Raw genomic sequence first — 25705 nt, 5'->3', positions numbered from 1 at the left:
TTTATGTTTGATGTGTAAGGGGAAAAAATTGTGAACGAAAAATTTCAATAAAATATATTTTTAAAAAAAAGATTTTAAGCATCCCAGGGAATGAGAGATAGACAAAAAGCAATGAAAGTTGCAAGTGGGATTTCCTATCTGGGAGCTCCTGGTGAGGCCATTAGATTTCTTCCTGCAGAGCAGTCGATATGGGATATACACTGCTGACATTGGCTTTGTTTCCAACTTTCTGCTAAGCCTCTTCTTCAAATTGACACTGCCTCCATCTGAGAGAATCCCTCCTGTCCCAAATCTGGGGCGTCATTCTCCGACCCCCAGAGGGTCGGAGAATGGCCGTTGGGCCGCCGTGAATCCCGCCCCCCGCCCCCGCCGAAGTCTCCGAAGGGAGAAAAGTCGGCGGGGCGTTAATGGCGCCGCTGCCGCGGAGAATGTCACGGGTCTACACAAGGCAGCCGATTTTCGGCCTGCCGATATTCTCCCTTCCGGATGGGCCGAAGTCCCGTCGACGTGATGACCGTTCACGTCGACGTGAATCAAACCTCCTTTTCATCGGCGTGACCCGGTGCTCCAGGCTCACGCCGACCAGCGAGGAGATGAGTGACGGCCTGGGGGGTTGGCTCTGGGCAGGAAATGGCGTGGCCGCAGACTGATTGCGTGAGGAGAGGTGTGTCTCGGCTTGTGTGTGTGTGTGTGCGGCGGGGGGGGGGTTAGAGTAGGCTGGGCTCCGGGGGAGTGCCGGGAGGGGGGTCCGTGCCGGGGAGGGGATGGGGGGGTCCGTGCCGGGAGGGGGGTCCGTGCCGGGGAGGGGGATGGGGGGGGTCCGTACCGGGGTGGAGGTTGGGGGGGGGGGGTCCGTGCTGGGGTGGAGGTTGGGGGTTGGGGGGGGGGTCCGTGCCGGGGTGGAGGTTGGGGGGGGTCCGTGCTGGGGTGGAGGTTGGGGGGGGTCCGTGCCGGGGTGGAGGTTGGGGGGGGGTCCGTGCTGGGTGGAGGTTGGGGAGGGGTCCGTGCCGGGGTGGAGGTTGGGGGGGGGTCCGTGCTGGGGTGGAGGTGTGGGGTTGGGGGGGGTCCGTGCTGGGGTGGAGGTTGGGGGTTGGGGGGGGGTCGTGCTGGGTGGAGGTTGGGGGTTGGGGGGGGTCCGTGCCGGGGTGGAGGTTGGGTGTTGGGGGGGGTCCGTGCTGGGGTGGAGGTTGGGGGTTTGGGGGGGTGTCCGTGCTGGGGTGGAGGTTGGGGGTTGGGGGGGGGGTCCGTGCTGGGGTGGAGGTGGGGGTTGGGGGGGGTCCGTGCTGGGGTGGAGGGTTGGGGGGGGTCCGTGCGGGGTGGAGGTTGGGGGGGGTTCCGTGCCGGGGTGGAGGTTGGGGGGGGGTCCGTGCTGGGGTGGAGGTTGGGGGGGGGTCCGTGCTGGGGTGGAGGTTGGGGGGGGGTCCGTGCTGGGGTGGAGGTTGGGGGTTGGGGGGGGTCCGTGCTGGGGTGGAGGTTGGGGAGGGGTTCCGTGCCGGGGTGGTGGTTGGGGAGGGGGGTCCGTGCTGGGGTGGAGGTTGGGGGTTGGAGGGGGTCCGTGCTGGGGTGGAGGTTGGGGGTTGGAGGGGGTCCGTGCTGGGGTGGAGGTTGGAGGGGGTCCGTGCCGTGCCGGGGTGGAGGTTGGGGGTTGGGGGGGGGTCCGTGCTGGGGGTGGAGGTTGGGGGGGGTCCGTGCCGAGGAGGGTGATGGGGAGGGCAAATGAGTTGGTCCACCTGGCCAGGTGCCAGCCTCCAACAGTTGGACCCATGCGGTCCATGCCACCTGGCTGGGGGGGAGGAGGGATATGGGCAATGATGACATGTCGTCGTTCCCCTCCCCCCCACCAGGCCGTCATGTTTTCAGACCATCCAGCGATGTTGGCCGCCGTGGTGGCAGCCGCTCATGTCTATGTTGCCCTGGATGAGGAGGAGGAGGAGGAGGAGGAGGAGCGTGCCAGAGAGGCGGCGCAGGTTGCCGCAGAGGGGCAGGCGGCAGCCGCCCAGGCTGGAGGGACACCTGACCGACAGGACGAGGAGGGGGAGGAGGATGTCGCGGCCCCACGGCAACGGAGGCACCCGAGGGCGCCCCGTGTGTACCGGCCCCCGGCAGTCATACCAGGACCTCACGGACCGGGAATGCAGGAGGAGACTCCGGATGAGCCGGGAAACCGTGGCACACATCTGCCACCTGCTGGCACACCTGTCACCGCGTGGGCACTGGCGGGGGACACCCTCTCCCCGTGTCCGTCAAGGTTACGGTGGCCCTGAACTTTTATGCAACGGGGTCATTCCAGGCACCGAGTGGGGACCTGTCCGGCATATCGCAGACATCGGTGCACCGGTGCATCCGGGCAGTGACAGATGCCCTATATGCCATGGCGCACCGCTACATCCGCTTCCCCGTGGACCGGGCCAGCCAAGATGCCCGGGCCGTGGGCTTCTCTGCCGTGGTCGGGTTCCCCATGGTCCAGGCGCGATCGATGGGATGCACGTCGCCGTGCGGCCACCTGCAGATAACAGGGCCGTGTTCACTAATAGGAAGGGGACCTATTCGATGAACGTACAGGTGGTCTGCGACCACCGCATGATGATCCTGCACGTCTGCGCCCGTCACCCAGGCAGTGTACATGACTCATTCGTGTTGTCGCGGTCATCCATCCCCGGCATGTACGAGGGACGCCATCCCCGGCTGAGGGGCTGGTTGCATGGGCGACAGGGGCTACCCATTGCGATCGTGGCTGATGACGCCTATACGGAGGCCACGCAATGAGGCGGAGAACCGCTACAATGATGCCCATGTAGCAACAAGGGGAGTGATCGAGAGGTGCTTTGGCGTGCTGAAGATGCGTTTCAGGTGCCTGGACCTCTCTGGGGGCGCCCTCCAGTATCGGTCAGATAGGGTCGGCCGCATCATTGTGGTGTGCTGCGTCCTGCACAACATAGCCAGCAGAGGGGCGATGTGCCGCAGGCAGAGGAGGGCGGAGTGGAGGAGTAGCAGGAGAGGCGCAGTCCTCCCCAGATGAGGGGGATGGGGGCAATGGTCAGGGCAGACGGGGTAGACACAGGCGGGTGGCTGTCCACCGTTACCGGCTGGCCCAGCGGGCACGGGACAGACTGATAGCCGCCCGTTTCACTGACTAGATGGGCGTGGGAATCGGGTAGTATGGCCACAGACCGCACACCATGGCAACAGCCGACCACCCACACCCCCCACCCATCCACCCACCCAGCACCCTCACCCCCCTCCCCAACCCCACACACCCCACCCGCATGCACACCTCCCCCCCCCCCCCCCCCCCCCCATTGCCGATCCACCTGCGGCACAACGGGCCGGGCTCACACAGTTGCGGGTGGACGCGTGTCTATCGCAGGCCATGGAGGATGATGACAACCCGCTCTGCGATGAGCTCCTGGCTCTACATCGTTGCACTATGTCTGACCCATGGCCACAGTACCACCATCCACCCGGACAATCCCTGCATGCGGCTGTGACACTGCAGCGCACGGTCCCGTCCTCTGCCCGGGGGATGTTGATGGCGGCCCAGGGGGAAGGGGGCAGACTCACCTGGGGCTGAGGTAAGACCACCCCTCACACACACACTTGCGCTCAATGTACATGACACCCCCGCACACTTTGGACAGAGCACAAAGGCAGCTTCGGTAGGTGTAACATTGACTTTAATAACCAAAGGAGTTCATGCACGTGCCCTCGCCCCTAAAACTCATCTGTGCCCTGCACCCGTGCCAACTTACTCAGTGTCTAATTGTTTGGCCTTACGGGCCCTTTGACTACGTCTACGTGGTTCCCCAGATGGTACAGCAGAACTGGAGGTGGACTCCTGTGATTCCTGCCCTCTGACACTGGATCCCTTTGGCGGCCGTTTCCTGGGGCGTCCTGGCCTAGATGGGCCAGGCTGCGGCCCGGGCGACTGGGATGGCGAGCTGCCAGCCTGTCCTGCCCGTTGCCCACCCGATGCACCTGGGACAGAGGGGGGGAGTCCGAGGTGTCGCGGTGTACCGGGACCTCCCCTACAGAGGGAGCCGGGACGGACCACACCACCTCCTCCTCCCTCGGGGTGCCCGATGGCCCCCAGGCCTCTACATGGGTGGGGGGATGCGAACGGACTGGCCATCCGACGCCCCCCCGACATCTGGCGCTGCCAGTCCTGGAGGCCCGTGCTGGTATCGACAGGGGTCTGCAGGTTTGCAGCCATGGAGCCCAGGGGGTTGTCAAACCTGTCTGTGACAGTGCGACGCCGGCTCGCACATGGCCACTGGCGCCGATGCCCTCAGCGATGGCCTGCAGAGACTGGGCCATGGCCTGCTGAGACTGGGCCATGGCCTGCTGAGACTGGGCCATGGCCTGCTGAGACTGGGGCCATGGCCTGCAGAGACTGGGCTATGGCGCTGAGCGCCTCTGCCATCTGGCGCTGGCACTGGCTCATGGCTTCCTGTGAGAGGGCAGCCATTTCCTGGGCCACAGACGCCGCCTGCACGGAAGGCCCCAGGCCTCGCAAACCGTTCCCCATGTCTGACACCGTCGCACCATTGCCTCCACCGCGTACGCCACCCGTGCGGTGTCAGCCTGGGTGGCACCCATGACCGGCACCACTCCCAGCTCCTGGACGCGGGTGGACTCCTCCACCTGCGACCGCAGCCGCCGCAAGCCGCCCGTCACCGTCTTCGCTCGTCTCCGTGTCGGTGGTTGCATCGGATCTATGTGTGGGTGTGGTAACTGCAGGAACCCGGGATCCATCTGGGCGGCAGATGTTCGCTTGGGCTGGGCTGCCCTCCGACCGCCCGGCTCCTCTGCTGCTCCTACCTCCACCTGCTGTACCGGGACGGCTGTGTTGTGCGCACCAGTGAGTGTACCAGACGCCTCATCACTAAAGTGCCCAACCGTGGTGAGTGTTTCTGCGATGGTGGAGTGTGTTGGTGACAGCAGTGGCGTTGTGTCATGCTCTTCGTCCCACTCTGAGTCCATGGCACTTTGGGGTGGGGGTTCGTCTCCACCCATCCACTCTGACTCACTGTCCGGTATTTCGTCTTCCTGGGTAGTGCTGTCCCGGGTAGGGGTGTCCTGGGTAGTGGTGTCCTGGGGTAGTGGTGTCCTGGGTAGTGAGTCCTGGGTAGTGGTGTCCTGGCTCGGATGTGACGGGGGCCTGTGGCTGCCCCCCTCATCGCTGGGTGGTCGCTCCCGCACGTGACGGGGGGTGTCGTCTCCCTGTTGCTCCAGGTCTCTCCGTCTCCTGTGGTCTCCGAGGGGCATCCTGCGGGCGTCGCATGCTGGAGGGTCCGGGTCTCTCCGTTTCCCGTGGTCTCCGAGGGGCATCCTGCGGGCGTCGCATGCTGGAGGGTGCGGGTCTCTCCGTCTCCCGTGGTCGCCGAGGGGCATCCTGCGGGCGTCGCATGCTGGAGGGTGCGGGTCTCTCCGTCTCCCGTGGTCTCCGAGGGGCATCCTGCGGGCGTCGCATGCTGGAGGGTCCGGGTCTCTCCGTCTCCTGTGGTCTCCGAGGGGCATCCTGCGGGCGGTCTGCATCTGCGGGGATGGGTGCCTGGACGTTTGGTCCTGCGATACACAATGAAGCATGCATGGTTAGACATCAGGCAGTGATCAGGTGATACGGGGGAGGGGGATATAGGGGAGGGGGGATATGGGGACGGGCTGTCGGTGGCTCACTTGCTACTACGCCCCCGACGTCTGCATCAGCAACCTCCCGGTCCTCAGGTCCACCAGCCAGTTCCAGGGCCCTTTCCTCGTGTCAGTGGCCTCTCATCAGCGGGGCCTCCTCCAGTCCTCACATGCTCCCTATTGTTGTGTGCGCGCTTCTCCTGTGGGTGGTGGGGGGGTGGGGTGGCAGGGGTAAAAGGCAACACTGTTAGGCAGGTATATGAATGCACGCCATCGGTTGCGCGTGCATTGCAGAGGTTAAGGTTAGGGCTATATTCACTTGGGGATATGGGGGAGGGGGGATATGGGGGAGGGGGGGATATGGGGGAGGGGGGATATGGGGGATATGGGGGAGGGGGGATATGGGGGATATGGGGGAGGGGGGATATGGGGGATATGGGGGAGGGGGGATATGATGGATATGGGGAGGGGGGATATCGGGGATATGGGGGAGGGGGGATATGGGGATATGGGGGAGGGGGGATTGGGGAGGGGGATATGGGGGAGGGGGGATATGGGGGATATGGGGGAGGGGGGATATGGGGGAGGGGGGATATGGGGATGGGGGGATATGGGGGAGGGGGTGATATGGGGGATATGGGGGAGGGGGGATATGGGGAGGGGGGATATGGGGGATATGGGGGAGGGGGGATATGGGGGATATGGGGGAGGGGGATATGGGGAGGGGGGATATGGGGAGGGGGATATGAGGGAGGGGGGATATGTGGGAGGGGGGATATGGGGGATATGGGGAGGGGGGATATGGGGGAGGGGGGATATGGGGGATATGGGGGAGGGGGATATGGGGAGGGGGGGATATGGGGTAGGGGGGATATGGGGATATGGGAAGGGGGGATATGGGGAGGGGGGATATGGGGGAGGCTCACCCTGCCTGCTCTGACGAGGTCGTTCACCTTCTTGTGGCACTGGGTGCCTGTCCGTGGTGTCAGGGCCACAGCGGTGACGGCCTCTGCCACTTCCCTCCACAGACGCCGGCTGTGGCGTGGGGCAACTCTGCGCCGTGCCCGGGATACAGGGCGTCCCTCCTCTGCTCCACCGCGTCCAGGAGCGCCTCCACATCGCGTGACTCGAACCTCGGGGCTGAGCGACGGCCAGCCATCCAGTCGGGTGTTGCGGTCGGGTGTTCCGGTCGGGTGGGGGGGAGCTGCGCGGCCTTATGAACCGTCACGTCGTGCAGCGCGTATGACGCTGCACGGCATGAACCACTGCGCAAGCGCGGATCCCGTTACGTCGCTGCTAGCCCATTTCAGGCCGGAGACTATCGACCCATTTTTCCGACGTGACGTAAGTCGGATTTGCGCCGTTTTTTGCGCCGATCGGCGGACTTTCCTCCGATAACGGAGAATTTCGCCCCTGCTTCTGTGAGATCTCCCCCTCTGTCCTGAAGCTGAGGTGCTTTGTTTCTTCATTTGCCCCTTGGCATCTTGGCGTGCTTGGTTCTATCTTTGTGCAGAAAGTGCATAGCAATCATTTAATTCTATGGCTATGGTAATAATGGGCCAAAGAATGGCTTTTTCGCAGTAAATTCTCACATTCCGTCAGAGCCTGATGAGCCTTTGGAAACTTTGTCGAACTGTTTGCATGAGACAAGGTATTGGCAAGAAGCCCACACTGTACCTGATTTAAATAATTCCATGTTAACAATGCAGAGGTGTTTATGAACAGCTGAAATGTGTATTGCTACCGATGTGGTGACCAAAATGGACATTTAACTAAGGAGCAAAGTGTTGACTGGATTTGGAAAGCTGTCATTAGGTTAGTGAATCATTGTGGTCATCATGATTCCTTGTGACACATTCTGACTGTTGAGGATTTGACTCCTAATGCTTTTAAGCGGAACTGCGTCCAAACGAAAGTAGCTGGTTGCCTTGGGTGATGGAGCCTTACAGAAGTTCGAAGTGCTGGAACTGGATTCATTCTTTGCTGCATTATTCCCAATTAATGTAATTGGGACAGACGCCAAACAGTTCCTGTCCATTAGATCACCGAATGGAAAATAGGTTTTGGGGAAATTGTCAGGTTCATCCATTTAAAAGATGGGAACATTCCTTCCATTGTAACACTTAAAGATTAACATTTCTGCCATTCCATACTCAACCCCAGCATGCACATCTTTTTACTCTGCAAGGGAAGAATTGACATAATGCATCGAACATCTGACAAATGGCTTGAATTATCAGCAGTATTCAGTCAAGCACTATACAGTTCATCATTGCCATACTACAGCCTGTGCTGCTCAAAGCTAACATGCTTCTTCTGACATTCGCTGTCAGCATACAGCTCAGTGTAGACCAAAGATCGAGCAGTTTCATTCTACACAGCTTGATCAATCCTCCAGATGGATGTCTTTGAGCCTCAAGCCACACAGGGCAAGCCCTCTTTAAGTAAATAAACTGTTACAGTCATTTAAAAAAAAGGAAAACATAAGTGTACCATATGCAACCAGTCAACCAGTCAAGAGCACAGAGCTGGCTGGAATGAAAGAAACGCAACATTTGAAATCCAAGGATGAGGGTACAATTGCACATGGACGATTAATCTGCATTTGAATAGAAACCAAAGCTAACTTGAGGTGTGATTGTCAAAAAGTTGGATTGTCTTGTTATTACCAATGTTAAACGTAGGCAAACTCAGTGTGGTGAAATGTATTCACCAGGAGATGTGGTGCTTGTGTAACCTTTAACTTTTAAGGACTGAGCTGGAACCCCGGTGGGCTCCGCCCCCTCCCCCCCCCCCCCCCCCTCCCGGGGCGGTATATAGTATTGCGCCCAGTGGGTGGCGCTCATTTGTACAGAAGTCACTGGCACGCCAGTTCTTTGTGTGATAAAGCCTTCGTTCACTTGTTCATATGGTCTCGCTGTGAATTGATGGCATATCAATTTATTACACAAACAACGTCACTATGAACGCCGCTCTCCAGCCAGAAAAACTCGACTTAGACGCCCGTGCCCCAGAAGCCAAGGGGATCTTCTCTCTCTGGCTCCGCTGCTTCGAGGCCTACCTCGGCTCCTCCGAAGCGCCTATCCCCGAAGCTCACAAGCTGCACCTCCTCCACACCCGGGTGAGCCATCGAATTTTAGTTTTGATCGAAAAGGTGGCCACATACGAGGCAGCGGTCGCAATTCTGAAGAAGCGCTTCATCAAGCCTGTAAACGAGATGTTCGCGCGTCATCTGCTCACTACCCACCTGGACGAATATCTGGAAAACCTGACCCTACTCGCTTCCATCCTGGCTGACAACTCCGGGGCCTGTCCTTCTCCGGAGGCATGTGAGGAACCATAAGACCGACCCCCTAGTCGAGAGGGTCCAGCTGCTGCACGCAAACCCCCATTATGCCTACGTCGCGCACCCAGACGGATGGCAAGATATAGTCTCCCTACGGGACCTGCACCTGCTGGTTCCCCTGCCAACGCGCCCCCCCCCCCCCCCCCCCCCCCCCCGCATCCTAGCATCGTCTACCGCCACCAACCGTGTCTCTTTCGCCCCCCTGGGGCTCCTGTGTCCTCCCGCGCCTATGCCGCCCCCCATGCCTGCACTGCCCCCGCACATTCACAGCAGCCACCCGCCACCCACCTGCCGACCACTACCCCGCAACCATCTCCAACACGCCGGGTGGAAGCTCCGAACAACACGCTCTCGGAGTCACCATCATTTACGACGTCCATCCCGCCCGCACCTCCAGACCTGAGGAGGTCTAAAAGGACGATCCGGCCTCCGGATAGACTGGACATCTGACCCACGTCTCCCCCGCCGGACTTTGTGTTTTTTTTAAACAGGGGGTGAATGTGGTGAAATGTATTCACCAGGAGATGTGGTGTCTGTGTAACCTTTAACCTTTAAGGATTGAGCTGGAACCCCGGTGGGCTCCGCCTCTGGCTCCGCCCCGCCCCCCCGGGACAGTATATAGTCCTGCGCCCAGTGGGTGGCGCTCATTTGTAGAGAAGTCACTGGCAGGCTAGTTCTTTGTGTAATAAAGCCTTCGTTCACTTGTTCATATGGTCTCGCTGTGAATTGATGGTGTATCACAGCTTTTAGGATTTTTCATTTTTTAGACAGAGTACAATTCGTAAATTATTTGTTTGTTGTTATTTGGCTTTATTTTTCAGATTTCTTCATTGTGATTGCCTACATTTTCTTGCAGCAGAATAGCAACTTGCCCATTGTCTGTGTTGGGAAATGGTTGAAATATAACATGCCAATGCTTTTTAATCAGAATGTTTTTTTCAGCTGAGGAGATTCACAATCTGTGCCGATAAACAGCAGTCCAAAGTCCATCAATCCTAAAGCCACAACACCATGTGCAGCTCACAACACACACACACACATACATCACAAAGTACAAATTACCTCATCTGTTCAGGGTTTGTTCTAATATTTCTGTACCTGCCACTTTTTCTTGTTTACTTGAAGACCATAAGACATAGGAGCAGAATTAGGCCACTCGGCCCATCGAGTCTGCTCCGCCATTCAATCATGGCTGATATTTCTCATCCCCATTCTCCTGCCTTCTCCCCATAACTCCTGATCCCCTTGAAATGAGTCTCTACAGGCAAACATCTATTTAGATCAGTAAGTTGCTTACAGTGAAGCTGTGTCTGAGTTAGAAAAGTTGCCACAGTTCTACTAAATCGGATCAGTGGGGACTTCCTGCTTTTGTTTGGTAATCCTTTCCATTGACCTCAGATGGCCATAATTATTACAGCCTTTCCAATCTGCCTGTAGCCAGCAATGGCTTCTTTAACTTTTTATTCACTTTCTCCAGTTCTTACTTCCAGCAGCTCTGTGTGTCATTTCCACCACAGTAACCATGTGTGTGCTGAACCTCTCTGAGAGAAAGGCTGGCTGGCGCCTGGCAGCTGTTAATACTGTCAGTAAGATGTTTTCAAGTACTGCTGGCAGTACACGACATTTTACAACGTGCAATGGTTCACTTTGGCGCGGACAGTAAATTAAGACATCCAGTCAGCACTGAGCTGTTTGCTGATTGTCTTACAAGCCGGATTAAACTCAGTTCAATCTTCCTCTCTGGTGAAGTAAGGGTTAGTGAGACTCAACTCAGACTTTCAGACCAGTTGGATCTGAAATTATCTCAGCTCTTCTCACGAGTATCAAGATCTAGAACATATATATTCTGGAAGTTGATGGTTAAAAGTAGCTGACTGCTCCCAGTATTGCTGGTCCATTGGCTGTGAATTTCTTCCAACATTTCATGTAAACCTTGACCAAACCAGCCAACTGTTGGTTGGTCTTAATTTCCAGGATTTCATTTACAACCATTAGATAAATATAACATCACTCACAGCATGTACTAAGGCCATTAAGAAAATGTAGGTACAATTATGAATGTTGGGTTTAATAAGATTATTATGTTTTGGGACTGTCTTAGTTCAAGGTAAAATGGGGTAGTGAAGAGAGATGTCTTAGCTGTTCTTAATTTTGCCCGATAACCAGGATGGGTGGCTTGGTTACCAAGGGGACAGGAAGGGCCCAGGGCGAGAGTTATCAAGAGCAAGGTGCAAACTGCTCACTTCAGAAAAAAAAGCACAAAGGCAACTGAGCTATCCGTGGACAGACTTTCCAACTCAGAGTTTTGAATTTGGACAGAAGGAGAGAGAGAAAGATGTAGAGAGAGGTCTCCCAGAGAAACAACAGGCTGCAGCTAATGTAGTCGGTGGAAAGGATGGTGCTACCTCTTTCTGTGAACTACCAGGCAGAATGCAAGAGGGAAGATGGCCTCTGATTAAAAAGTTGTATCACATGGCACTCTCGAAAGTCTGGCCAGTGTGGAGCATGAAGGGGGGAGGGGGGAATTGTATGGATGGGCTTTATTTTTGCCAGCCATTCCAGGAATTCTCCCAGAACTGAAGGAAGTGCCTTTCAACAGTCACTCGACATTCTGGCTCAGTGAAATGGGGAGAGATGAACCCATTGGTAATCATTTCCGAAAGCATGCTAAAAAGTATATTTATGCAGCATGGAGTTATCAGTCACATTAAGGCAGTTGTAAGGGTTATCCTTTGTTACGATCACAGTTGATGCTATAACTGGAGGGGAAAATACAAGACTGGAATCCTGGCTTAAAAGTCGGTAACGTTTCCATTTTTTTAGAAAATATGGAGGAACAGAGTCACAGGAACACCTATTTTTTTTTTAAATCATTTATCAAACATGAAAAAGTTTGGTTATAAAACCTTTACTCCTCCCTTAGCTTCACAAATGTACACAATTACATAGATGATTTGGAGTTGGGGACCAAGTGCAGCGTGTCCAAGTCTGCAGACAACACTAAGCTGAGTGGTAAAGCAAAAAGTGCTGAGGATATTGGAAGCCTGCAGAGGGATTTGGATAGTTTAAGTGAATGGGCTCGTGTCTGGTGTTGCTAACTTTTGGTTGGTTCAATTGGCTCTGTTTGTTTAACCTTTCCTCTTGAGTCGCCAGGTATCTTTATGATACCGCCACGAGGTTCAAGTTCAAGTAATGATCAATAACTCGACACACCAATTAGTAAGATTCAAATCAAAACACATTTATTATACACAGTAAATCACTACTCATGCATAAACTATACTTTCTAGGCTATTCCTATCATTAAAAGGCCTATACTTAGCTTCGGACTGGCCCACCAGGTCAGGGGAACAAATGGCCTGTCGTTCAGGTCCTGAGTCTGCAGGATTCAAAAGTTGGTATCGACTGGTAGCTAGGAGCGCCTATCTCGTAGCGAACATTGACTTTAGACTTACTTGCTTGCCGGCAACAAGACAGGTTACTCTCACGGGTTGATTTAAGTTGCTGAGTGACCCTGCCAAAGAAGAACGATTTGCACTTGGGAGCTTTAATTTATAGTCCGCAGGGGCTTCCCGCCCTTCGGGGCGGACTCCGTACCTGGTTCCAAGTGATTGGACTACTTTCCGATCACTTGAATACTGGAGTTGTTCCCTGATCGCTGGCGGTCCCTAAGTGTCCGTTGGCCTTCCTTTGTCTTGGCTCCTGCTGGTGCCGAGGAATCTGGCTTGGCTTCATTCACCTCAACTGTTGCCATTGTGCCCTGGAATCGCTCATTACTATGCAGATGGCTGCTGCATTACTATGCAGATGGCTGCTGGTTTTAGTGCTGTCTGGTTTCTTACAGGTTCCAATACACATGATTTCTGTATTTGCTAGTCTTTGCCTGTGTTGGCGGAATTTCCCTTCAGCCTTTGCGGTTCTCCATTTTAAGTCAGGAAGTGGCCAACTCACGTGGCTACACTCAGTGGCCAACTCAGGTGACAATGCAGTTATGTGATCCTAACGCGAAGCGTGAAGGATCACATAACTGCGTTGTCTTCATTCCCTGACCCGGCGAGCACTCTTCTATGGCCTCTACACTGACCATAACTATGCAAGAAAAATATAACTAACATTCTAACTGGCGCCAAGTCAAAACAGGGACATGCATTACAAAATTTTAAAAAACGGTACCTCCAACTGTCCTTAATACTCTACACTCACTCAAACATTCAATCATACTAACTTCCTAAACAATACAAAACGAAAGCAGCATTTACATTTTTCCTGGCTTGGCAGTCAAACACAGGGTTGGACAATCTTTCCATTTCTTTATTTACAGAAGAACGCAAACAAATGTCCTTTATTATAGATCGAGGGGTTCGGGGTCCTGGGGATAACTGAACATAGAGGATCTTATTCTGTATACCGGGGTGCTCGCGCGGTAGGCTCTCCTTCTCCATTTCCTCATGTGGATAGTCTGCACGATGCTGCAGAGTATCGCCAATACTAATAGGGATTCGACTACGTAGGAAAGGGAGTATCACGTTTTGAGCTTATCACACCATGATGGTGTGGTGCTGCCTGTTACTGGGCTCTGGGTGCTATGGGGAAATGAATCATTAACGGCTGGGGGGGGGGGGGGGGGGTGGGGGGGTTGGGGTCAGGGGGTTTGCGTTTGTGCGCAACCGAACACACATTGCAATAACGACGAAATACACGTATGCCGTCTTCATTGTTGTCTTCTTTCTCTTCTCTTCCTTTCCGTTTCGTCTCTTTTCCTGGAGCTTCTGGGGTTCTGTGGGATCAAGCATAGTATCTGTTACTGTCTTGGTTTAATATGTCGTCTGTTAGTATGTCTGTCCTTTCGTGCCAATTCTCCCTTTATGATTTGTCACCATGTGTGACTCCCTCATTTTTTTTTTCTTAAACCGAATATTCAGGGCAAGACACACTTAAAAATACTGAAACAGTGTGAGCCGTCTCGCAGGCTGTGCGATTTACCATCCAAATGTTTGAGGATATAAATATCATAGGGATGGCAACCTAAGAGTTGCCTGAAAACAAAACAAAACTTTTTGAACCAAAAGTGACGAAATGAGGTGCGTATGGGCCGCGACGGGTAAGATTTGGATGGAATCCCCGGGTAGGACGGCGACCAATGCCGTGTGTGCTCTACCCGAGCGTAGCTGACCAGAGGGGGGGTCGTCAGGCAGGGCGGAGACCAATGCCATTTCTCCACTGCCTGAGCAACCGACAAGAACGGGCAAAAATGTAGTCTTCGTGGGGGGGTTGCCATAAAGTTTCCACCTTCGAACCAGAAGGGCAGTTAAGAACGGGGGTCTGGCAAGCTCTCAGCGGTTTTGGCCGATGAGTGTGCTGGCAAGTTCTCAAAGGTTTCAGCCGAAAAATAAGGCGTGGGGCCGTGGAAAAAAAATTCCGATCTTACAAACAACATTTAACACTAACAGTAACAAACAACATTAAACAACATGCTGCAGGTTCCATCAGAAAGGATACCGTTTTCTCCCAAGCAGTTCCTTTTTAAAACACCATCTGGACACCTCAGTGATCAGTTGCGAACAGGGTCGCAAAGGGGTTCTCGCTTTGGGGGTCAGACTCAAAGTCGTCATCTTCTCCCGGATGCCATACTCTCGAATGTATAAGGGCTGATAGAACTGCATGGTGCGGTTTGGGGTCCATCTCGTCGTTCCGGACGAGCCTGTATGAGTTGTCGCGGTGCCAAAAGGTGGTGTCTAGGTCTGTGGGGACGGAATCAGGGTCGTAATCGTAGGGCGGTGGTCTTTGGTGGGGTTTATTGAGGAAAGTGATGAGGAAGGGATCACTCGAATCGTGGTCAGATTCGCTGGGTGTGGGTCCTGTTGCATGGGGATAGTAGGGAGGCGTGCTGTGGCTATTGCCTGTGTCACAGACGCTGTCGCTGCTGCTGCTGTCTGTGGGCATTCTGGGGCGGAGTCTAGAGGTCAGGGGTGGAGTCGCGGGTGAGTCCGTGGATGTGGTGGGCGTGTTGGGGGAGGGTACGGATACGTTGGCTGTGGGCGCGGTGTGGTCTGCTGCGTCGAGCATGATGTGGTGTGCGTGGTTGGACGGTGGGCCATATGCCTTAAGCTGGTTAATATGGAACCATGCAGTCTTTCATTGGGGTACTTAATTTTATAGACGGAGGGGCTTACTTTGTCCGTAATGGAGTACGGACCCGAATACTTCGGTAACAGGAATGTGCTGGGGTTGTAAATTGAGAGCATGACCTGCTGTCCTACCTCAAACTCAGTCGCATGCACTGTCTTGTCGAAACAGGCCTTGCTCTGTTTCTTCCGTGTACCTAATCTTACTGCGGCTGCTAGCTGAGCCGTTTTTATATTTTCCACTAACTGCTTTACTGCGTTCTCGTGTGTGAGGGCTGTCACTTCGAGGCTGGTCAAGTCCAATCCTAATAAAAATTCTGTGCCTTTCATGTGGCGCCCGGTCATGAGAGTGTGTGGGGTGTAACCTGTGGATGTTGAGACAGTATTTCTCAAAAACATCAGCGCAAAAGGGAGGACTGAATCCCAAGTGGTGTTGTTCTGTTGGACCATTTTTCTGAGGGTGGCTTTTAGGGTCCGAATCATGCGCTCCACTATACCACTTGACTGGGGGTGGTATGCGATGTGGAATTTTTGGGTAATGCCAAATATCGTGAGGACGTTCTTCATGACACGTCCCGTAAAATGGGAACCTTGGTCGGATTCAATGCTGCGGGGGAGTCCCCATCTCGTAAAGATGTGGTGGGTTAAGATCTTTGCGGTGGTCTTTGCCGTGTTCGTTCGGGATGGGAATGCCTCTACCCATTTCGTAAAAATGTCTGTGACAACTAATACATATTTGTAACCATTCCTGCAAGGGGGCTTTGGTCCTATAAAATCGATCTGGAGGTTAGTCCAGGGGCCATTAACGGGGTGGGTGTGACTAAGTTGAGCTTTCTTTGCGTACCTGTCCGGATTGTTCTGGGCACAGATAAGGCAATTCTCAACGTAGTGCATTGCATCTTCTTTTAAACTTGGCCACCAACAGAGCTGCCTGAGGTGGGCTGTAGTGGGATCAATTCCCTGATGTCCATGACTGTCATGGAATAAACAAATAAGTTGATTCCTGTCCTGTTCAGGAACGACATAAAGGGTGTCTTTTAACACCACACCGTCATGTGTGGTCAGTGCATTTTTAAATCTATTGTAAGGTGCCGTAAATTTTCCTTTCAAAATCTCCCTGAGATTGCTATCCTGCTTCTGGGCCTGCACTAAATCTTCGATATTAGTCTGCGAGACCTGAACTGCATTCACTGGTGCGCTTTCGGGGGGTGTCCAAAAATATCCATGTCTGGAACCTGCTTTGGCCAGTGCGTCGGCTTTTACATTTCCGGTGGGGGGGGGGGAACGGTGGTGACTTCGAACTTTAACGATTCCGAATGTCCTGTTCTGTGCTTTCTCTAAAATGTGACGGAGCAATGGGGCTGAAGGGAGGGGTTTTCCGTCTGCGGAAACAAATCCTCTTGCTTTCCACAGGGGTAGGAATTCTGTGAGGCTGTTACAGACATAGAGGCTGTCCGAGTATATGTCTGCTGGGCTGGGGAAGGAGTCTGGGTGACCTATGATGTATGCAATGGCTGCTAGTTCTGCCGCCTGCGCGCCTAAGTGTCCTGGTAGCTTTAATGAGATTTCTTCTAGGGCGCGTCCCTGCGTGTCCTCGACGTAAATGCCGTATCCTGTAATGCGCTTCCCTTCTAATATTGTGGAAGATCCATCCACATATATCCTTATGGGTCCGCACGTGTCTGTGTGCTGGAGGCTCTGGGGTGAACTACCTATCTTTCTGGGGGATGTTTTCGCAATAAAGGGGCCTGTGTTGTGGTGCGGTGAGATGATTTCACATTCATGGGGGGGTGCCTGGGTACTGAAGGTTATCGGCTAAGAAAGTGTGGGTCTTGGTCCGTTTAACGGTGATGTCCCATCCCTGCAAAAGAAGGGTCCATCTAGCTGCTCTAATCTGACTAACTGTACCGTCCTTGAGTCGTCCGTCCAGTAAAAGTTGGGTGGGGGTGTGTTCCATGAGGATTGTGATGGAGTTTAGTACGGTTATGTAAGAAAAATACTGAACTGCCCAGAAAACTGCGAGCAGGTGCCTTTCACAGGCCGAAAATCCCTGCTCCACAGGATCTAAAACTCTGGAGGCGTAAGCCACGGGTCTTAGCTGTTCGTGCCGTTCCTGGAGGAGCACGGCCGAAAGGGTGCGGTCAGTGCTAGCTATCTCTATAGCGTAGGGGGAAAGCGGGTCTGGAACCTGTAGTGCGGGGGCTGCTATGAGGGCTCTTTTCAAAGCATCCACAGCATCTGTATGCTGCGGAAGCCATTCCCAAGGGGCTCCTTTCTTTAGGAGTTCCGAGAGGGGTGCTGTCTTGCTGGCGAAACCGTCAATGTGGTTCCGGCAGTAGCCAACCAGTCCTAAAAACGACCGGAGGGCTGAAACATTCTGGGGAAGGGGCAATTTGGCAATCGAGTCAATCCTTTTATGCTCGATCTCGCGTTTACCGTGCGTGATAATTGTACCCAAATATGTCACTTTGTTTTCCAAAATCTGGGCCTTTTTGGGGTTTACTTTGCAACCAATTTTCTGTAGGAGTTCCAGGAGTTCGGCCAGAAGCTCGATGTGCTCTGCCTTGGTGCCTGTCTGCAGTAATAGGTCGTCCACATACTGGACCAGACATTCGGGGCGAGAACAGTTTGATAATCCATTTGCCAGCTGTCGGTGGAAAATGGAGGGGGAGTTATGGAATCCTTGTGGAAGGCATGTCCACCTGTACTGCTGACTTTTAAATGTGATGGCAAATTTGTATTGGCACGCTTTTGCCAATGGAATGGACCAGAATCCATTACTAACGTCCAAAACCGTAAAGTATTGTGAGTTGAGTCCCTGTTTGAGCATGGTCTTCGGACTTGTGGCTACCGTGGGGGCTGCTGCGGGGGTGTCTTTGTTGAGCTCCCGGTAATCGATGGTGAGTCGCCATGATCTATCGGGCTTTCTCACTGGCCAAATCGGGGCATTCTCAGTGAAGGCTACTGATCTGAGTACGCCCTGCTCTAAATCGCTGTCGATAACTTTTGCGATTTCTCCCTCTGCCTCTTGGGGAAATCCGTATTGTTTTTGGGGTCTAGGGTCAGGTCCTGTGATTTGAACGGAACCAGTCATCCGGCCACAGTCGTGTTTGTGCGTCGCGAATACTGTCCTGTGCTTCTGCAGAACTGCCCTAACCTGCTTGTCTGTGCTAATTGTGGTTGGGTCAAACCAAAATTCGCCAACTGCACTAATCTTGTTTGCATATTCTCCTATTGTAAGCGTTGCAGGGGCTCTTGCGGATTTTGCCATTCTCCAAACTCATTGGCTGACTGGATCAAAGGTCAGTTGTGGGAATTCATAAAATTAATTCCCAAAATGTGTTCTGCTGTGTGGGGCAGGTCAACTAAGACTATGGGGTGCTTGGTGGTGATGGGCTTGGTGGTGCTATGGGGTGTCGCAGACCCAACCAGCAGAGCCCGAACACCGTCAGTCCGTTCCATTCAGGTCCGTCTGGTCTGAACTTGTGCTCACACTATGTATGGGCTCTGTCCTATTCTTATTCAGAGTGCCTGCCTGCTGGGCTCTCTGTGGCTTTCGTGGGACATTGCATTCTCGTGCAAAGTGTCCTAACTGTCCACAGTTGTAACACTCCTGTGGCTTTTGTGGGGGGCTGTCCCTGCCTTCGTTCACCCATGTGGGGTTCTGGTGCGTTTTCACAGCTTGGATGTCTGCTTCTACCTGCTGTTCCTCGGGTTTCTTAACCAAGGGTTTGTTTTGTACAGACTGCTCCCAGGTGCGGGACAATCTTTTTAAAACCCATTTTTCATTGTGGGCTTCCTCTGTGGGGTCATAATTCGTACAGGCTTTTTGTCCTGCCTCTGTGGCATGGGAGATAAGGGTGCGGGTCCATTTGGCCATACCGTCTTGTGACAAATGGCCGCGTTCTAAATTTCCAAAAACTGCTGTGAACCGAATCCACAGGCGTCCAGCAAACGCTGTGGGGTGTTCTGTCATTTTCTGCCTGCACTTATTCAGGCCTTCTACGGAGTCACCTCTGTTGTAGCCGATCATGTCTAGGATCGCTGCGTGCATCTCTGCAAGGGTGCCTCCTCCTACATTCTGTGGGTGGGGAAGGGATGCTATGACCAAAGGGTCTAAACTCAAAACTGTAAACTTCACGTGCTCACACTCGTCCAGGCCGTACATGGTCGCCTGCTGCTTTACTCTAGCAAAGAAGTGGTGGGGGTCTGAGGTGGGGAGGAACAGTGTGATTTTCTCCCAGGCGTCCCGTAATTGGGTCACGGTTAAGGGGGTGGTATAAAGAAATTCAGTATCTCCGTCCGATGTGACTGTGCGGTGGGTGGTTACTGAATTCATTGGTGCCTGAACTATCTGCTCTGTGGGAGGTTGGGGTGCTTTCCTCTTCTGGGGCTTTCCTTGCACACATGTTCCCTGAACATATCTATGCATGGTCTCATTTAATTCTTCCCAATCCGGGCCATCTTCTGTATCTAACTGGGATCCAAAGCTGCTCTGGAATCCATTCTGAACTGAAAGTAAAGACTGCAGTTCTGCAATCTGCTTCCGGCACTTTGCGTAATCTAGTGAGCTTTGTCTGTGCTCCGTGGTGGTAGCATGGATTGCTCTTATTGATGCTTTCAGGTCGCTACACTGCCTTTGCAATGCCTCTACCTGTTTCTCTGTTTCCTCTCTTACCAGGACTGCACGTTGTGTGTCCCGATAGGCCGTTTCGTACTGTGTCTGGAAGCTGCTGAAATGCGCCAGAAAAGACTGGTGTGCCCACTTGGCATCATCCACCTCTCCATCCTCTGCTGCTAACTTCCTTCTTAATTCTAGGTTCTCTTTCTCTATCTCGCTCACATCGACCTTACTGATTTGATGTGTCTCCTCTATCTCTTTACGGAGCGTCCGAACGACCTCCTCTGTGCCTCGCAGTTGTGCCAAACAGGACACGATTGCCATCGGCTTGCGAGCTTTTCCCAAGCTCTTCTTATGAATTTCGCTCAGGTTCTCCCACCAAGTATGTCCTATACTCCCGGGATCTGTTTCCTCATTGTCACAGAATTTGCTCCAAAGGGGCTATCCTTTCCCTTTGAGGTACTTTCTGATTTCCTCTTCCCAAACAGGACACTGTCCTACTCTGCTGCTGGTCGCTGCGACCATGAATTCTTCGGGGTTCATGAGGTGTTGCATTGCCTGCATTGCCATCTTTCCTCTCTAAATACTTCTCTTAAAATTTGGAACGAGGGGTATTAAGGTGGTGCTGTAAATACGGGTACGGCTTTCTCTATTTTCCAGAATACAAACACCCGACAGTTTTGTCGCAACAAAAAAATCTATCAGTTTACCTTATAGCCCTGTTAGTTATGCATGCATTAACATACTTCCGAATTATGAGGATTGATCAGAACTGCTTGTGGTTTTTTTGTTCCCAATTGGATTTCTAATTCAAATTTTGGGATCTCCCGGAGTGGTTAAGCCACTTCTAGATCGGGTCCCGTCAGGATGTCGCCAGTAATATGTTGCTAACTTTTGGTTGGTTCAATTGGCTCTGTTTTATAACCTTTGCTCTAGAGTCGCCAGGTATCTTTATGATACCGCCACGAGGTTCAAGTTCAAGTAATGATCAATAACTCGACACACCAATTAGTAAGGTTCAAATCAAAACACATTTATTATACACAGTAAATCACTACTCATGCATAAACTCTACTTTCTAGGCTATTCCTATCACTAAAAGGCCTATACTTAGCTTCGGACTGTCCCACCAGGTCAGGGGAATAAATGGCCTTTCGTTCAGGTCCTGAGTCTGCAGGATTCAAAAGCTGGTATCGACTGGTAGCTAGGAGAGCCTATCTCGTAGCGAGCATTGACTTGAGACTTACTTGCTTGGCGGCAACAAGACAGGTCACTCTCACAGGTTGATTCAAGTTGCTGAGTGACCCTGCCAAAGAAGAACAATTTGAACTTGGGGGCTTTACTTTATAGTCCCCAGGGGCTTCCCGCCCTTCGGGGCGGACCCCGTACCTGGTTCCAAGTGATTGGACTACTTTCCGATCACTTGGATCGATTTCTCCAATGCTGGAGCGGCTCCCTGATCGCTGGGCGGTCCCTAAGTGTCCGTTGGCCATCCTTTGTCTTGGCTCCTACTGGCACCGAGGAGTCTGGCTTGTCTTTATTTACCTTAACTGTTGCCATTGTGCCCTGGAATCGCTCATTACTATGCAGATGGCTGATGCATTACTATGCAGATGGCTGCTGGTTTCCGTGCTGTCTGGTTGTTTTGCAGGTTTCAATATACATGATTTCTGTATTTGCTAGTCTTTGCCTGTGTTGGCTGAATTTCCCTTTAACCTTTGCAGTTCTCCATTTTAAGTCGGGAAGTGGCCAACTAAGCTGGCTACACTGGTGGATGGAAAACAATGCCGACAAATGTGAGGTTATCTATTTTGGTATCAGCAAACGGGATCATTATTTAAATGATAAAATATTAAAACATGCTGCTGTGCAGAAGGACCTGGGTGTGCTAGTGCATGAGTCACAAAAAGTTGGTTTACAGGTGTAGAAGGCGAATGGAGTTTTGTCCTACATTGCTAGAGGGATGGAGTATAAGACTACGGAGGTCATGCTGCAACTGTATAAGGTGTTAGTGAGGCCACACCTGGAGTATTGTGTTCAGTTTTAGTCTCCTTACCTGAGAAAGGACGTACTGGCGCTGGAGGATGTGCAGAGGCGGTTCACTAGGTTAATCCCAGAGCTGAGGGGGTTGGATTATGAGGAGAGGTTGAGTAGACTGGGACTGTACTCATTGGAATTTAAAAGGATGCGGGGGGATCTTACAGAAACATATAAAATTATGAAGGGAATAGATAGGATTGATGCGGGCAGGTTGTTTCCACTGTGGGTGAAAACAGAACTAGGGGGCATAGCCTCAAAATAAGGGGAAGCAGATTTAGGACTGACCTTAGGAGGAACTTCTTCACCCAAAGGCTTGTGAATCTATGGAATTCCCTGCCTAGTGAAGCAGTTGAGGCTCCTTCATTAAATGCTTTCAAGATAGAGATAGATAGTTTTTTGAAGAATAAAGGAATAAAGGGATATGATGTTCGGGCGGGAAAGTGGAGCTGAGTCCACAAAAGATCAGCCATGATCTCATTGAATGGGAGAGCAGGCTCGAGGGGCCAGATGGCCTACTCCTCGATCTTATGTTCTTATGTTCTTGTAAACCGATTTCAAGGATAACACCCCATTCTGAAACCAAATGGCTGATGCCACTTAACCAATCTTCTTCACTCACAAGTCCCTACAGATAATTGTCACAAGAGAGTTTCCAAACTCCACTCCCAAAAAGACACGCCTTAAAATCTTCTTTCAAACAATGCTTTCCATCAGCTGTTTACATTAAGAATCCACTCTAGGTTTTCCAACTATTCTTTCAAACACACCCTTCTGCTCCACTTTTAACAAGGAATACAGTAACCAGTTTTCCACCTCTCCTTTCAAGCTTCCTTTGGCTTTAATTGCAACGTGCACACAGAATTCGACACAAACACAGGTACTCAGTCCCCAATGGAATATTATTGCTTCAAACACTGGAAATAAGGACATTGAGCCTTACAATCGCTGCAGATATGTGGCTTATCTGCAGCCATCCTCATCAGGTCTTCTCTTCCTAAGTCTGAATTTGACTTCCATGAACAATATATCCTGTTCTCAAGGCAGTTCCTCTATGTTTGTTAACTTCAGACTTCATGGCAACTTCTCTTAATTTCTCTAGTTTCCTTAACGAGCTATACTTTATGTTTCCTGCACTTGTTTTCTTAACCATTACTCCATGGTATGGCTTTTCTTCTAGAAAAGCTCAGAGAAATGCTCCCTCTCTCGCTTTCTCTAACCAACTGCTGTGACATTAGTTTTAAAAACCTTTAAAGCCTTGCTACCCTAAATGAATATAACTATTCGTTTACCTTTCCTTACACAACAGCATTCAATTAAACTCATTTAAAACCATGACTGATTGCTCATATTTAGCAATACAAATATAGATCACTTAAAACTACTTCTGTTTTACTGGCAGTTTAGAATTTAGTTACCTACTAAGTAATGTTAATCAGTTGCTTTTAGTTTGTTTGTTCGAGTAAAAGGCGTAAAACTGGAAATCTTTAGTCAGTCGCTGAGAATTCAAATATATTTTTAAAAGTTATCAGTCTCTACAAGGATACTACACTTTACTGTTTAATTACATCCGATTCAACATAGAGACGATTTCTATGTTATGCTTTAATCAATATTTCTCTGCTAAATCAGTTTTCAGTTTCATACACAGTTTAACTTTGTTTCATAGCTACCATTTCCTCTGCAACAGCTGTTGAAATTAAATGTATTTCTGTATATATTATGTTCAAATATTACTGAAAAGAGAGGCATGTTGCCAAAATCTTTTGTCATTGAATCATCTGGGCAAATGCAAGAATGCCAAATTTCAAACCATCTTGGCCACAATTGACTTGTCAACAAAGTAAGCACTCTTTTCTCCTGCAGTATAAATTGTTGTGATCATTTGAAATTTGGCACTCTTGTGTTTGTCCTGATGAGTGAAAGATGAGAAGCTTCAACGACATGTCTTGTTTTCAGTACAATTCAAACTCTGTACTAGCAAGCAACTACATCCAAATGGTTTGCCATTCGGTTTCATTCTTTGTGCTCCTGTAGTTCTTGTTTTTGGATTAATATAACGGTTAACTTTTGTTTTCTTAAACTGCTTAGATTTGGACTTCAATTGATAAAATAGAAGAAAATGGGAAAAGTACATGGAAATTTCATCCTTTTGGCTAAATTGAGCTCAGGTCAGACATATGTTTACATTTACTGTGATATTTTCTTATTTTCCTTCCATAGTTTTTCCAAGTTAATTTCTCCTGCCAAATTCCCTGCTCCCACTCAACCAGACATCTTTCCATTGTCAGGAAGGAGGACAACTGACTTGGGCTGTGCCGGAAGAAGTAAGTTCTAGAATGTATAAGAACTGGGGAGCTTAAAAATTGCTATCCCTCTTTACACAATATCACATAAAATCCAAGTCTACCTCCATAATTCTATGAATCATTCCAATCAAAATTACCATAATCCAGACTTTGGATTTCATTATGAATTGGGGCTCCGTCTATATTGAGTTTCATACAGTGACTAAGTCCTTGAGAACCTGAATATTTGTTAGATCATTCCAGGCAGCTTCAAAAGTCTGATGACTCTGACATAATGGACTGTGTTATTATAGCAAACTACTGATATCTGCAAAGCATGTGTGTGTTATTAGCCTTTTATTAGGCTAAAGAGAATAACCTTTATCTCTCATCCACACAGTGGTTTGTCATTATGCATCAAGGATTTGGGGCAGAGTGGAATGCTTTAACATAACGGCATTGTGACAGCTGTCAGGGTGAACTTCACATGAACGTATCAGAAATGTTGACGTGTTCACATGAACTTGTCGGAAGAACCCTTGCATGCTAGCATCAATGAAGGGAACATATATGATCACATATGATCCTGGACGTGAACCAATCTATCACTTTGTGAAAATGTATTGCCGAATCCATTCAGTCGATGCTGTTTTCAATTATTTCCTTTCAAGATATCTGTTAGCGAGAATCGCTTCATCTCACATGGACTGCAATAGATGCACTGTACCAGGATGCTGCTGCATCGCAGATGACATTGCCGTTGTGTGAAGAACAAAGTAAGAATATGACCATAATCTGCACTTATTGATGCAAGCTGAAGGATTGGTTTTCCACAGTCTGAAATGTGCCATCACTGTACAGCAGATCAATTTATTTTGTTCCATTTATTACTGTGCTTACATATATCGTAATCCAAGTAAAATAGATGATATTAAAGCCAGGCCAACTTCTCAACATAAGGTTGATCTTTGAAGATGTTTCTGTCTCTTTAATTTCTTGTCTCTACACATTCCCAATTCGACCCATTGAGTCTACACCGGTCCTCCAAAACAGCACCCTACCTAGACCCACTGCCCCACCCTATCCCCATAACCCACCTAATCTTTGAACACTAAGGGGCAATTTTATAAGGCCAATCAACATAACCTGCACATCCTTGGAGTGTGGGAGGAAACCGGAGCACCCGGAGGAAACCCACCTAGAAGCGGGTAGAATGTGCAAACTCCACACAGTCACTCGCCCAAGGCCGGAATTTAACCCGGGTCCCCGGCGCTGTAAGGCAGCAGTGGTAACCACAGTGCCACCATGCCACCTGGATGAGTGCAGTACTAACAACACTGAAGAAGCTCAATACCCGCTTGACTGGTAGCCCTTCCACCAACATTCCTCCACTCCCGACGAAAAGTGGCAGCATCTACAAGGTGCACTGGAGGAACACTGCAGGCTCCTAAGACAGCACTTTCCAAACCCACGACCACCACCATCTAGAAGACAAGGGCAGCAGATATCTGGGAGCACCTGGAGGTTCTGTTCCAAGTCACTCACCTTTCAGAATTGAAAATGTATCGTCCTTCCTTTACTGTCGCTGAATCAAAATCCCGGAACTCGCTCCATAACAGCACGGTGTACCTACACCTCAGGGACTGCAGTGGTTCAAGTA

At 51.2% G+C, this 25705-nt stretch overlaps 1 long non-coding RNA gene across 3 annotated transcripts in view; it reads left to right on the top strand.

The window, feature by feature from the left end:
• Positions 1–25705, top strand: part of LOC140389963 (uncharacterized) — a 73894-nt gene that overhangs the window by 9474 nt on the left and 38715 nt on the right. For 2 of the 3 annotated variants that reach the window (XR_011934517.1, XR_011934518.1), the window contains exons 2-3: positions 23981–24084; positions 24717–24821. This is a non-coding gene — a long non-coding RNA (uncharacterized lncRNA). Of the gene's footprint in view, positions 1–23980; positions 24085–24445; positions 24822–25705 lie in introns of all 3 variants that reach the window. The other variant, XR_011934519.1, reaches the window with a different exon arrangement.

The sequence above is a fragment of the Scyliorhinus torazame genome, chromosome 14 (genome assembly GCF_047496885.1).
Source record: "Scyliorhinus torazame isolate Kashiwa2021f chromosome 14, sScyTor2.1, whole genome shotgun sequence".
Taxonomy (NCBI): Eukaryota; Metazoa; Chordata; class Chondrichthyes; order Carcharhiniformes; family Scyliorhinidae; genus Scyliorhinus; species Scyliorhinus torazame.
The sequence above is the reverse complement of the archived record's forward strand: the minus strand, read 5'-3'. Positions and strand labels throughout refer to the sequence as shown.